The following is a 16,058-nucleotide window of genomic DNA, read 5'->3' on the forward strand; positions in this document are numbered from 1 at the left end:
TCACATGCTGCTTGTCTCATCGACCCCATCCCTAAGCGAGCTCTAGTCCTTACCAAACAATCTCTCATTAGCAATCCTCTTTACAAACAATATTCAATGGCTAACAATGACATCACAAGATTCTTAAAATGTCCCAATTCTATTCAATTCAAACGCAATTCATTCGTAACTGACTTCAATAAATAGTTTACGTATACAAGCGGAGGTAATTTTGTCCAAAATTAACTTTCATGTTTTATTTTTCCAAGAAAATAAACAGCATGAATATTCCTTCATTTCTGCCACTATGATGAAAGATAAGTCAAATTATAAAAATCACATACTTATTAAATGATTTAATTATCTTCGTGGCTTCTATATTCTAACAAAAATGTGTATATTTCATATAAATGATCAAATTTTATTATTTTATCAACAAAATTATATGAATATTTCCATTTTTTTATTTAGCATTTTATGCCAAAATAAAATATTAAATGTCACAAATTTCTTCAAGCTTTTAAATATTTGCGTCATACATATAAATTTAAAAAATGATAATTAAAAATATATCAATATATCCAGATCTTGAATTTTTCTAATAAGAAAATCATGTACCAAGTAGGTTGAATGGCTTTTAAATCTTAAGAAAAAATAAAAGTGACTTGCTTCTAAAAAAATTAATTCTCTTCATATTTTTTTTATATTTATGCAAAGAGTGGCGATATTTTATTCAAGAAAAAAAATTATGAAGACATCATAATTAATTTTTTAATCATTATAAATTCTAAAAATTTTAAATATGCTTTAAGATGAGTGCAATACATATTAAACTCATCCTAATCATTTTTTACATTATATAATAATTTTAATATTATTATATTTTCTTTAAAAAATAATAATAATAATAATAATAAAGTGATAGGAGAAGTTAGTAGGTTGAATGGCTAGGGTGGTGCAGGCATCATGCTCATGAGAATAGGGAAGCCATAGCCATCAAAGTAGACATCGATGATGTGAAATATATGGTTCAAATCCAAAGCACGTAGAAGAGCAACATGGCTTTTCTTTCTCTTTTGTTTAATATAGTGGAGGGGATCCCCATCACAAGTGTACAAATCATCCTCGTGGCTTTTGATCTCTACTATATTAAGGTCACAAACAAAGGGAGCCGTGCCTCTTTAATCCACCTCACGAATGCTTTGGCTAGGATAAAGTCCAACATGCAAAGAAGAAGAGTGTGTGGAGAAAGAGCACCCACAATTCTCTCTCTTCCTATCTTTTCATTTTTTTTTCTAGTCTTCTTCACGGAAGCTATTATGTGCGGTCACCAAATGTAGCACCGGACGTCATTTGGAGGCCAAGCAGGATGCGCCACATCACCAATATACTGTCTATCGTTTCTGTGCACGGCCGTTGTGTGCCGGGTGACATTGCATATTCTGATTGGCATCCAGACAGTCCGGTGACCGCACATAATAATCTCTCCTTCTTCGGGCCCATGTCTACATCACATCTCTAGAGTTCTACTCTAGAAGTTGCTTAGGAGATTTGATAAGATTTGTTTTTTTTTTTTCAAGGCAGTCATATTCCTTACCGTGTCTTTTTCAATTGATGAACTTGATAAGGTGGGTTAACTTGCTTAATTCACCTGACCTGATAAGGTCCATTCTAGGAAATGGTAAGGGATATAAGTGCCTTTGTTGGACCTTATCTCGAGCCAGGGGTGGGTTAACTTGCTTGATTCACCTGACTTAGAGAGCTCACTTAATTACTCTTTTGTATTTGTCCATGATGATTGATAGGAGCTAGTGTATAGTTGAAGAAAAATATTTCAAAGAGTTGAAACTAAGATGAGCCTTTGTTGGTCATTGATCCGATCAAATGGTTGTATGTTCGATACTGTAACTATAATTAGTAGAATGGTGAACTTAAGGATCGACTCATATAGCCCAACTAGTATGCGTCAATGTAGCAGTAATACCCCTCCATAAAGACTACAAAAAAGAGCTTGTAGTTATTGAGCTCATTTTCATAATGTGGTTTGACTTTGTCTTGTCTTTAATTGATATAACCTGGTGATATTGCTAGGATTTGATAGCTCTTTGTCTAAGTCAATTGATTTTTCTAAGACTTATGTAACCTTCTGTAACAACCTAATAATTATAAAAATAATTTTAAAATGAAAAATATAAATTTATGCATGAACTGGAGCACTGCGACATTGTGCTTGAGAGCACAATGGCGTCATAAATTATTGTCGTTGCATTAAAGGCACTGTTTGATAATAATTCTAGATTCAAAATGCAACGCAACAGTGCTCAGTTGGAGCGTCACGACTCTAGACACTAAAAATAAATGCACATTTAACTTGGCCTACCCTAGATTAGGTGATCCTTGCTTGATCAAGCCTAGCTTTAATTTAGCTAATCATATATCTATCTTTGACTTTATTCTTAAGGGAATAAAGCCCACTTTATATCTCATTAAATTTGCCCCTACTTGTGTTAGCCTATACAAACTTTAGGTTACCATAGATTTATATTTGACTAGTGTTAGTGGAATTGAATGAGGTCTATCATGAGTACCAAAAGATTAGTCAACCTATATAATCTATTAGGTAGTTAACCTAAGGTTATCCTTGAGCTAGATTCAATAGGGCTTGAATCTCATCTAACCCTTATACTGTGGATTTGATTGAGTCTTTGGCAACATAAATTCTCATAAATCTCATTCGGCTCCCTAAAGTTGTCTAGCTTAGGCTAATCAACTAAAATTGATTTTGAATAGACCTAAACCTAAGCTAAGTAGGAGTATTTATCAATTCATGTCCAATATTATTTTACATGATATAAGAATGAACAATCACGTGGCATAGTACATAGGAGTTATCGCCTTAACATGTCAATACTCAAAATCATATCACCTCCCAACCTTATATCTCTCATCCTATATTAGATTTATAACTGATATATCATCAAAAAATTATGGTGATCAGGCATGAATATCAAAGAAAAATCAAGTTGGTAACTTCAAAAATTAAATTGGAGACCATCTCAACTTCGATTTCAATAGACTTATAGTCAAACTGAACACCTCAGAAATATGAACCCAACAACACCAAATTCAACTCAATCCAAATCAAAGGCTCGAAGCGCATTCTGTCAAACCATAATTTGGACTACCAAACAGTTTCCAAATGTGACATGCTTATAGTCAAATCGATCGGCTCAACAAGATGAATCCAACGAGCCCAAGATTGTCAAATTCTGATATCATTAGAGCCTTCAAATGCTTGATAAATGGTCCACGATCAAGAGATTCAACATAGGTCGTCCATTCAAACCACTCACAATTTACCCTTGATCTTCCTGCTATTTATTGGTCATGCTACTCTAAAAAAATTATAAATAGACCTCTTATTTCTCATAGAAAGGGACTCTGAAAGAGGGGAAGGAGGCGGCCCAAGCAAGAAGAGAAGAGAAGGAAGCAAGCAAGAGAATGAAGAAACTCCTCCTCGACCACCGCCAGACTTTCACCCCGCAGTCGACCGACGTCGAACTTCTGCCCGATCACCAACTAATGCCGGAATTAATCAAAGAAGCAAGAATAGAATGAAGAAAAGGAAGAGAAAAAAGAAAGCTCTCTTATCAGCAAACTCTTCCTCGACCACTGTCATGCTGAAACTTATTAATTATGAATTAGGTTGTTAGACCTAAGCTTATGTCCCAATGACTAATCAAGAGGGGGGTGAATTAGTAATTTAAAAAATTTTCTCTTGTTAATTTAAAATTGAACACTTTGAAATCGATGAAATTTTTAGTTATTCTTTAAAATCAATTTTTTAACCACAGTTAAAAAAAAATGGAAAATAAAAAACACAAGATTTATTGTAGTTCGATCAAACAAGACCTACATTCACTCCCTGAAGTCTCCAACTTCAGGTATTGCACTATTACCACTATTGTCTCTCCTTTCACCCCCACAGTAAGGCGGAGAAGCCTTCACAAAAACTCTCTTTCATCACTACCCGGTGCGGCAGAGAGCCATCGTCCTTTTACACTCTCCAAGTGTTGGCAGAGAACCTTCATCCTTTTACACCCTCCAAGTGTTGACAGAAAACCTTCGTCCTTTTACATCCTCCAAGTGTTGGCAAAGAACATTCGTCATTTTACATCCTCCAAGTGTAGGCAGAGTACCGTCATCCTTTTACACCCTCCAAGTGTAGGCAGAGAACCTTCGGCTGTTCACACTCATCGAGTGTCGATAGAGAACTGGATCTTCTTGAAAGATCTTCTCACAAGAAATCTAGAAGGACAAGAGAAAAGAGTGAAGTAATCACAAATTACAAACAGAGATCTTTACCTTTGAGTAACCAAATGAACCCTTCACACTCCAGTAGTAAGAACTCTCCTTCAAACACTCTCTCTCACTCTCTCCTTCAATTTCCCTTTAGTATGCACGAAGACCAAAAGACAAAAAGTTTTTAAGACAATCAAACTTGGACCATTTATAGAAAAGACACGAAAAACCATCCAAAAACTATATTTTTTAATTTCTGACCGTCCACGATCATCCAGTACGATCCCATTTCATACGTACGAATAGTGTAAAAATTGTTGTGTACGAACTTAATGTGAACTGCCTTCGTACCCGATCATCGTCCCGTACGAACGTGGTTTGTCCGTTACGAACAGTTTTTCTTAAAGTTCGTTGGTATAAAAAAGAAGGACGAATATTAAGTTTCCATAACAGAGAACATCATCATGGGATGTACCATAATTATCGTCTGGACAAATAGTTTATTTTGGCAAATGCATAGCCCATCATCCTAGGACGAACGATAATTATAATTCGGACGAACGTAACCAGAAAGCATCATCCTTGGACGTACGATAAATATCATTTGAATGAATGCATCTAGAGCTCATCGTCCTAGGACGAACAATAATTATCGTCCGGATGAACGCATCTAGAGAGCATCGTCCTGGAACTTACGATAAATTTTGTTTGAACGAATGTGTCCAAAGCCCATCATCATGGGACGAACGAAAAACATCGTCTGGACGAACTGCACTTAAAAAAAAAAATTAACCCTCTCTATTCGTTCTTTTGCTTGTTCGAGAGTTTAACTGACCAGATCGTCCCGTACGAACATGATTCGTACTGTACGATCATTTTTTTTTTAATTTTGAATTTTAACTCTCCCCTGGTGTGTGTGCGCTAAGTTATTAAATTACAATTACACTCTCTCAGACTCAAATAAAAGAAAACTTTAGACTCAAATATTACAAAACATTCTAAGTAGATCTTGATTTGAAGTCTTCAACAATCTGGAGTATGATTTTCCTGAAATGCTAGTACACACAAGAGCAAAAAATAATTCTTCTAAAATATGTTAGGAGAAAATAATAATAAAAAAAATTATTAGAATCATCAAAATATATAAGTTGCAAGAATGTAAAACATACAAAGCTAAGTAGCAACTCTCTCAACATGTCAGACTTTCACCCGGCAGCCTACCGACACCGGAGTTCTGCCTAAATGACATCTAACGTAGGAGTTCTGCTCGGTTGTCGACTGGCGTCAAACTTCTACCCAATGTTGAGCCTTCGCTAGTCATCAGATTTCTATCCAACACCAGACTTCCGCTCATCATCGGGTTCCTACCCTATAATGGACTTCCACCTGTCGCTGGATTCTTGCCAAACTCTAGACTTTCGCCCGTCACCAAAAATCCAACTGGACTTCTGGCCATCAACGGACATTAGTCGAACTTCTATTCGATGCTGAACTTATGTCCATTGTTGGACTTCTACCTTACGTCATCCTCCCGACCTCCATCACCGATAATGGTTTTTATGACCTCCGTCGTCCGCCAACTATGATCCTTCCGACTTACGTCGTCCACCGACTACGATCCTTCCGATCTTCGTCGCCCGCCAACTATGCCCCTTCCGGTCAAGTGAATTCGTCAACAATGACTCTTTTGTATTCTCATTATGTAATTTACTTCATATGATGTACATCAAGCCAAGACCTTCCCCCTAAAGAAGAGCCTCAACTGTAAATAATAGTGGATTCATTCAAATTGGGTTAAACCCCATGATTTTTTCTCTTTTACAGGGATTTTGCACATAAAAATCTTGGTGTCTCTTATAAATATTGCACTATATCTCCATCTGATTGTGTGTTGGATCTTCGTATGAAGCTAATATGCTAAACTTTATATTTTTTACTGCCGTGAATACTCCAGGACGTAATAGTTTGGTGCCATTTGTGGGAGCATCGTTCCTGACTGGGGGGCAGCTATTGCTCCAATCTCAAATATGATTTATGTCAATATCTTGATATTAGCCAATTCTCCCTCAAATTCATGGAAATTAGATGTGGACTGGGGGGGTATCCTTGATTGCAACAGCATTCAATAAAGTTCCTCCAGTGTTTCCAACATCCAATATGATATTTAAAAAAATATTTTCATAAAATTTCTAGCAAATACAAAGATTGCAACTTTATACAGTCCCTTGCTCGACTTATATTCCTTGGGAAATGTCTTAATCTAGATCTCAAAAAGGCAATAACGTTCTAAAAATAGACTATTCTTCACCTTTGATTCGGGATACACGCAGCTTTCACCCCCTCCCAATCAAGGAAAAATAATTCCCATAGAGATCCGTTTCGACATCTTCTATACAAGTTAACGTCATCGAGCAAAGGGTCTGACATACAATCTCAGATATGTTATACATCATTGATGGATTCTCTCGACCTCTTTTATATAGGTTAATGTCATCTAGCAGGGCTATGATATATAATCTTGAATAGGGACAAAAATATCATTCTACACAAGAGAGGGGCATTGAAACTTGATAGGGGAATGCTTCCTATCTACGATAATGGGATGCCTCCAATGTAAGAAGAAGACCAGAGAAGAAAAGGAATTACTCCAAAAATTCTAACTTCTACATAAGGAGAGGGGCCTTGAAGTTGAGTAGGGGATGCCACCTACCAAAAATAGTGGAATGCCTCAACTGTAAGAAAGTTAGAACGTGGGAGGAGGAAGAAAAGGAACGACTGCAAAAAATCCAACTTCTACAAAAGGAGAGAAGCCCTGAATTTTAGTAGGGGATGCCGCTTATGAAAAATAGGAGAATGCAACAAATGTAAGAGAGTTAGAGGAATAAAAGAGAAGAATGAGATGAGTAATTTTTCCCTTGCTTTAGGAGACTATTTATAGGGGATAGATGAGAGAGTCTAAAAATATTCCATGAATAACCCTATTCCAATATTCTTAAAAAAATTTTTGCTCTATCTAAAAATAGAAAGAATTAAAAAAAAAAAAAAGTCGGCCCCATAAAAAAAGGAGAGGTTCCAAAAAAAAATTTGGGGCAGTTAAATCAACCGTCTCAATTTGGAATTTTTATTGCGTCCTCCCACCTGACGCATCTTTACGTTCGGTAATCCTTGATAACGCGACACCTGGCAACAACAATACCCGTGACCCGACCCGGCGAAAGAGTGGGTTTATGGCACGTGCGAAATTTAAAAATGACGGCACGAACAACGGACCCGAAAATTATTCCGCGGAACCGAGAAAAACTGGCGAGACAAACTTTACTGTGCCTTCATCTTCTCCAACCGGCGCTTCTTCTTCCATTTCAGTGAACTTGCTAGCTCCGCATTTACGATGCCTCAGGTTAGTTTCATCTTCTGTAAACACGAATAAACTTGCAAGTTACCGAGCAATACTGTTGCGGTATTATTGTAGTTAAAGATTGGTTAAGTTATCGGTTGAGCTTGCTACCGAGCTTTACCGAGCATTCTTAAAGTCGGTACTGCTAGGTATTTGCAAGCATTGGTTGATCCAGGTTGCATTCGACTTTGGAATTGAGAGAATAACTCAAAGTGGATTTGACTCGTATTTTTAGTTGCTTGAGCACGAAGTAACTTTAATCATACTAGCAGCATTCGACGGGACCTTTAGGAAATAATGGTTAGATACAATTGAGTTTCATTTCCAAATATTTTCAAAAAAGATTTCTGATGATTCATTTGAATTAATCATTTAATTGATAAGCTATATCGCATAACACGCATTAATGCGTTATATATTATGCATCGGCATACATAAAAAACAATATTTGTGAAAGGCCACATATTCATATTATCATACCATATTACATTAAAGAGTATCTGTATGATGATCCAGTGATTGAAGAGATTGATTGAGATTTTGGATCCCATCGTATTTAAACAATCTTATTTCTTGGACATAAGGATAAAGAAGCATTTGCGATCGGAAAACTAGGGCCCACTAAGAACAAAAAATGAGGGAAAGTTCCAAATCTATCATAGAATGGGTACCTCGGATTTCATTTTGATACCTATTATAATTCTAAATTATAATTATAAAGATATCTTATGATAAAGCTATCTATTAGAAAAGATATAAGAAACTTAATATGAAGTATTTCAGAAAAAACGAATGTAGAACTAATGAAGTTACCTATTCCTCTTTCTACACGAATATGTATGAGAATCCGGTTTCAGAAATTGGATTCTTCTTCTCCCATCCTTATCTTCATCGTCTTTCTATCTTTCCTTTCAAACACCTTTTTTGATTTTTGAAAAGAGATAGAAAAAAGAGTTTCTTATGAGTACCGACTTTTAACAATCTTATTCACATAAAAGGATTCCTAGTGAAAAAACGGGGGTTCTCGTAAATAGAAAGAACTTCTATATTCTCTATTTTTATTGAATATTTCTATTTCTTTGAGTTTCTACTTCTTTTTATTTCTATTTTATTTTTCTTTCCCGGATTTCTCGGAGGAGAATAATTCTTTTTTATCTTGTCGATTAGAGGGTGCTTTATTCCCTAATCAGAAGAGAGGTAGAATAAAAAAGATCGGGGCAAAAAGTCATTATCCAAAACTTTTGACTCTTACTACACTTATAACTGATTACCAGAAAACACCATCTTCTTAGTTTGTTTTTTCATTAGAATGAACTAATTCTATTCGCTACAAAAGAAAAAAATAACTGAAAGCTAGTGCTATACTTCCATTTGAAAAATGAAGAATTTCAATCTTTTTAAAATCTTTTTTTAATTCTTGATTCAAGGAAGGAACATTAGCTGAAAATAACTCATTCAGAACACCTTTTAAAGGTTACGTGTACAATTGGTCAAAGTAAGCCCTTAAGAATAAATACTCAGCCGCTTGTGAACCGTCGGTTACTTCTTTTCAATGTTTGTTCAATTTACCTTATTACATCCGCAAAGCCAATGTAGGCATTTAGGTCAGCAATAATGATCTCCCAACATACCAACTGCTGTAACTCGCGTTGTAGAGTGTAGAATCGATACATAGAATAACTTTCTTTGATGATAATTCAATGAAGCAGGAGATATTTTAAGCCATTGGCACAAGCTCAAACCCTTCTTGCATTGCTGCTCTCCAGAAGCACACACCAATAATGACAGGTAGAGATCGATTAGTAGCATACTCGATCAAACGGGGATTTTTCTCACCTACTACAGATCCCTACTACCTCCCATAAACTGAAAATCCATAACTCCAATTGCTATGGGATACCTATTTAATTGACCTAGGCCCGTTTGAACAGCTCAGTTAAACCCGTTTTTTCTTGATAAAATAAGAGATGCATCTATAAGGTTCCTCTCTGAATGAAATTCTATGGGTCCATAGAGACATATCTTCATCCATGGCTCCCAAGTGCAAGGATCAATAAAGAGTTTTCAATTCTATGAACTACTCATTTCAAAATGATATTCCGCAGTGTTCACAATATTCATTTTGAACGTAAAAGATTTGTTATTAATTTAATCGCATACAATTCTCCATTGAAACCATAACTGCTTGTATTTGTATTTCTATCTAAAACATTAGATCTTTCTCTTATATTGGAAAGAATCTGCTACTAGTTTTGAATAGAATTTCCACTTTCAATACTACTATACTTCCGTACAAATGATGAAACTAGAATGTCAACTGTCGATACCACTGTAAATGTCACTCTTAAGACTGATTTCAAAAACGAAGAAATATCAATGCAAATATTAATGTTGATTATTCCAATTAGATTGAGTATCATACCATGGAAATAATATAGTAGTAATACTAACTATTAGCATCCACTAATTCAAATAACTAGGTTGAAAAGAACTCTCTTCACCAAAGAAGAACTAGCATTGTAAATATCAAATCTGATTTTTCAAATCAAAATATACAGAGAGTTCACATTACTATTTCATAACTAAAAAAGTATGATCAGAGATCAAACTCCAAATTCCTGCTATCAAATAAAGAATTCTAGATAATTCATATTACCTGAAACTAAAAACTGTTCCAAACTAGTAATCTTATTCTCCGTCAATTTAGAATAGTTCTTACACTTCCGCTGGTTCAATTTCCAAGAGCATCAAGACTACCATTGATTTAACTTATCCCACACCTAAGTTACTAACTTCGGTTAGACAACATCGAATTGAACCAACAGGTTTTTCCATAGATTCTTATCCCGCCCCCTATTTACAAAAACCTTATACTAATAAGATGAATTAGATGAATAGTCAGTCGATGAAAAAAAACATTTAATTTCTTTTTTCTTTCTTTTCTTCTCATCAGAATTCAAATGAAGCATCATGATTATATCCAAATCATCAAGATTTTAATGAAAACGAGCGAGTCTTGAAAAGATCTCCTCTTAGGAATTCTGTGAATCATTTCAATATTATGATTAGTTTTCTCAAAAAAAAGAAATAAAGACAGTTGCTCTCATGTTAAACTTTCAATTCTCATTTCAAAAAGATAGACATAGTTGTTCTTTGTGTCCTCATAACTTCAAAATGAAATTTCTTCGTCTCGTAGAATCTCGTGTCATATAGTCAATAAAAATGAGTTTCTATTACAACAGGGAACGAAAAAAAGGACATATACAGGTAAGTAGAAGGAATCCTTCCCTTGCTTTATGGCTGAGAAACTAAGGATATAAATGATTCCACCAATCCAATCCCAAGGATCCATAATTCAAGCCTAGGATCAACAATAAAAGAATAGAATAGATAAGTGTTTGTCTTCCGTCGATCTTGATCTTCTTATGTATATTTTGAATATATACTGTATATCGTATGTATATCATATATAAAGCTGTACATAAGAAAAAGATATATGCAAAATATACACAAAGACCCTCATGTTCATAGTATTGTATGGATAGATTATAGGGATTTAGTATAAGTGTCTTCTTTTTCTTCGGCCAAATCTTCTTTTTTGAGGAAAAAGAAGATTAGCAAGTTCATTGCAATCAATTAGGAGAAAAACAGGAATTGCTACAATTATCGGCGCTTATTTTGTCTCTTTATCTAAGCTTATCACCTTATCCACCTGTTCGAACTCCGAACTGTGATTCTCTTCACATACTTCACAAGCAGCGGCTAGCTCGCAGGACTCCATTGGCAGCTTCACGATAAGTATCATTAACCTTCACGATCAATCACGTCCCTCATTACGTGTACACATGCTTCTAAAACCCCGATTAGCTACGCACCGGCGGCATGTTCCCCAGGGTCGCCCTAAAGTTCCTCCACCTAAACTGTAGACGGAATCATCCCCAAAGATTCGTAGGGCAGGCATTGCAAACAATGAATACCCCCTGAATCCCACCGGGCAGCAACACCTGCATAGGACCCAGCTGAGTGAAAAACATACAACGACTCGATCTTTTTCATAAATCAATCACGCTAACAAATCAACAAAACCCCAAATCTTCTCACGTTCCTTCAGTTTACCACATACTGTCCGCGGAAATATGATCTCCGCCAACTACTAATGCTTATAGTAGTACACGAAATTGCATACCATGATTTTTCTGTCTATCCAATAACCTGATGCATTGCCGCGCATGGATGTGAAGAAGTAGAACCCTCATTGTCGCTGGCATAATGAGCCAGGCTAGTATTGCGGGTGAAACCCCCCCCCAGTTACAGATAGTCATGGCAATTACGAAGAAACTCCAATTCTCTGGGCAATCACCGCTACTTTTGATCATCTTTTCACATGTACCCGCCAGTGATCCAAGTAGATTTCTTTAATTTCACCCGTATTTCGGCTTGCGCTTTAAGATGCTTCGCACAATAAAACGATCTCTCCACGCATAAATGGTGTGAATTTACGTTTTCATCATCCTTAGTAAAATCAAGTCCACCCCGTAGACAATTCATTTAAACCGCCTCTCCGTAGTTTTTGCGGATAATCCCAATTTGGTTAATAGTACATCCCACATAGGGCGCCTACTTGTCACATTTTTTCTCTTTAACATTGGATGCATGAGGCGGCCTTGGAAAGTTTTGGAATAAGAATAGAATTCGCAATCTTCAGACGTAGAGCTCGGCAGCGGCTTTCGAAACCAAATACATTACCCACCAATGGAAGTAAAATGTTAGGGTAACAGAACCTTCTTCAAAAAGGGTCAACGGAAACACATAACATATATTGATTTTCCTCCCCACAACGACCATCGTGTCCCGTAGCATGCGTCCTTATGTAAGGACAGACACTCCACAGACTGGTAAAGTCCTACTTCATGTCTCCATCTCCAGTGGTGTCAATTGGGATCAATTGTTACGTAGATATGGAAATACTCAGCGGCAAGGCTATAACTCACTCGCGACGGCCTCGGACGCTTCATCTAGCGAGAACTCACGCTAGCTTGAGGCTCTCCTGCTCAGTAACTCTGCCGAGCATCGATCTCCGCAGATATCTTTGGTTCATCAGTTGAACGTTGTTAGGAGAAGTTTATAATGAAGCATTCATTTTTAATCTATGCACACTCACACGATATTCTATGAATTCCAACCCTTGGCATTTCAATTTTTTGTCATCCAGACAGTGTGAGTATAGTCGACGAGTCCATTGAAATATACTCCCATATCACGGACGCACATCTCTGTAACCATGTAAAAGATTTAACGTCATTTGCGCGCCACATTGAAACTTATAGTGTGCATACGATCGATGAAAGTGACAGATTGAGCTTGTCTTTGATGCAGGTGAGAGTATTCCTTTTGATGCATAATCCACATTTAGTAATAAGCCGTATACCTCCAACAATATGTGTAACATTATAATAGTACGATTTACTCATTACCGTTAATAGCTAGATTATCTTATGATATATCGCTTTAACTCCTAGTAGGGTGCTCTATCACATAGAATTAATGGAGAAAATTGTTGATATACAGAGTCGTTCTTCTGTATGGTGGATCCACATAGTAATTGCTTAGAAGCTCGACAAAACATGCGACTATATTTGATATTATATGGTATTTTATTACTCTGAGAGCGGATCAGGTAACTTGTGTTATGTATTGATGTGCGCAGCACACCCGACTGCTATACTGCCTGAGATTTCTTTTCTGAATGGAATTGATTTCACCTCTAATCTTTTTATTAATTAAAAATGGAGTATGAAGAAAATGAATATTAGAGAATTTGAATATAAAAAAAGATAAGATAAAAAAACATCAAAATAAAATAAAAAATTCAATTTCAAGAAAAAAAAGAAGAAAAAGATGAATAATTGAATAATATTCTTATAAATAGACTTGAAATATATAATGAAATGAAAATAGGATAAATATAAATTGATAGGTTGAATAGAAAGAGAATTCTAAATGCTAATAAATTATAGAATTAATAAATACAAAGTAAAGCATACAAGAATTAGATAAAGTTAGAAAGATTATATTAAAATTAATTAATAGATAAATAAATAGATAAATTCATATAACTGATAAATAGTCCAATAGAAATATCTAATATTCTATCTAATATAGAAAGAAAAAGAAAGACTAGAACCACCCCCCTCTCTGACAGTAATATATGTTGTATATGTAAAATCCTAGAGTTGAAGGCGATAGTCCTAGAACAGAGAACAGATTATTGTAATAAGAATAATTAGTGCACAACGCAAATCAAAAGAAAAAATACAAATAAGAAGTTGAAATTACTCATTCACTGAGTAAAGGATTTAATTGGATTCGATTGGCAACTCAAGAGAATGCTAACTCCCATTTCTTTCTATATTCTTATTGATTCTTATGGAAATTAAACCGATCAACTTTGCTATCGGATTATTTCTTTCGATTCAAGTACTTTTCAAAAAAGAATCGACATAGTTTATTATGATTTATGATTATGAGAAGCAATCCCACTACTTCTGATCCTGTGGTTTCTACACTTGAAGAACAAAACCTAGGGCGTATCGCTCAAATTATTGGCCCAGTACTGGATGTCATTTTTCCACCGGGCAAGATGCCTCCTAAATTTAAATGCTTTGGTAATAAGAGTCGAGTACTTTCAGGTCAGCAAATTAATGTAACTGTGAATTACGAACATTATAGGGAAATAACGAGTGAGGAGCTGTAGCTATGAGTGCTACAGATGGTCTGAATGAGAGGAATGAAAAGTGATGACACGGGAGCTCCTCTAAGGTTCCAGTCGGGGCTACTCTCGGACGAATTTTCAACTTCTTGGAGAGTCCCGTTGATTAATTTAGTCCTGTCGATATCGACAACATTCTCTATCATAGATCCGCACCCGCCTTATACAGTTAGATACGAAATTCTCAATCTTTGAAACAGGGATTAAAGTGGTAGATCTTTAGCCCCTATCGCACGTGGAGAAAACGGATATTTGGGGAGCTGGAGTGGTAAACGTACTCATCATGGATTGATCAACAACATTGACCAAAGCTCACCGGAGCGTATCCTGTATTGGCGGATGTAGGGAACGATACCGTGAAGGAAATGATCTCTACATGAGAAATGAAGAATCCGGGTGATTAATGAAAAATATTGCCGAATCCAAAGTGGCTCTGTCTATGGTCAAATGAATGAACGCCAGGAGGCTCGTTGAGGATTGGCTTGACCTGCCCTAACCATGCGAATTATTCCGGGATGTTAATGAGCAAGACGTACTTCTATTCATCGACAATATATTTCGTTTCGTTCAAGCAGGGTCCGAAGTCTCTGCCTTATTAGGTAGAATGCCTTCTGCAGTGGGTTATCAACCTACCCTTAGTACGGAAATGGTTCTTTGCAAGAAAGAATTCCTTCTACCAAGGAAGGATCCATAACATCGATCCAAGCAGTTATGATACCTGCGGATGATTTGACCGACCTGCTCCGTTGCACGACATTTGCACATTTTAGATGCTACTACATTATCAAAGGATTAGTGCCAAAGTATTTATCAGCAGTAGATCCCTTGGATTCAACGTGCAACTATTGTTACAACTCGGATCGTTGCGAGGAAAACATTATGAAACTGCGCAAAGGGTTAAAGCAAACTTCACAACTTTACAAGAACTTCAGGACTTTAGCTATCCTTGGGATTGACGAATTATCGAAGAAGACGTTTAATTGTAGCAAAGCACGCAAGATGAATCGTTCTATTTCACAACCCTTCTTGGTGCAGAAGTCTTTACTGTTTCGGGGGAAATATGTGGTCTCGCAAAACAATTCGGGGTTTCAATTCATCTTCCGGAAGGAATTAGACGGTCTTCCCGAGCAGTCCTTTTATTTGTGGAACCATCGATGAAGCTACCGCGAAAGCTATGAACTTTAGCAAGAGGAGAGCAATTGAGTGACCTTTAAATCTTTGTGTTACTGACTCCAATCGAATGATTGGGATTCAAAGTGAAAGAGATTATTTATGCTACAATAGTGGACAAATTGGGATATTACCAAACCATCCCCCATGCCACGCTGTAGATATAGGTCTTTTGGAATACGGCTTAACAGTATCGTTAATGAGCGCGTAATCGAAAATTTAGAGTAGCGGCTGCGAGCCTCTACGAGTGATATGGTCTCACGAGGTTTCGGCTCCTTGTAGAGGAATTAAGGTAATAAGAGGGCACACACTGATGTGAAAGACCAATTGCGTTGCTGGGTATTAGTACTGACATTGGCCACACCACAAGACTCTCATATCAAACATCTTAAAAGCACTTTAGCGCTTTAAATGAAGTTTATGTCTCTGAGATGGGCTACAATG

The 16,058-nt window shown here is 36.3% G+C and overlaps 3 pseudogenes; 1 reads left to right on the forward strand and 2 right to left on the reverse strand.

The window, feature by feature from the left end:
- Positions 1–9,149: 9,149 nt before the first annotated feature.
- LOC114580119 lies at positions 9,150–9,796 on the reverse strand (annotated as a pseudogene).
- A 1,696-nt stretch (positions 9,797–11,492) lies between these two features.
- LOC114580120 lies at positions 11,493–12,773 on the reverse strand (annotated as a pseudogene).
- Positions 12,774–13,990: 1,217 nt separating this feature from the next.
- LOC114580121 lies at positions 13,991–15,651 on the forward strand (annotated as a pseudogene).
- Positions 15,652–16,058: the final 407 nt, after the last annotated feature.

The sequence above is a fragment of the Dendrobium catenatum genome, unplaced genomic scaffold (assembly GCF_001605985.2).
Source record: "Dendrobium catenatum unplaced genomic scaffold, ASM160598v2 fragScaff_scaffold_772, whole genome shotgun sequence".
Lineage (NCBI taxonomy): Eukaryota > Viridiplantae > Streptophyta > Magnoliopsida > Asparagales > Orchidaceae > Dendrobium > Dendrobium catenatum.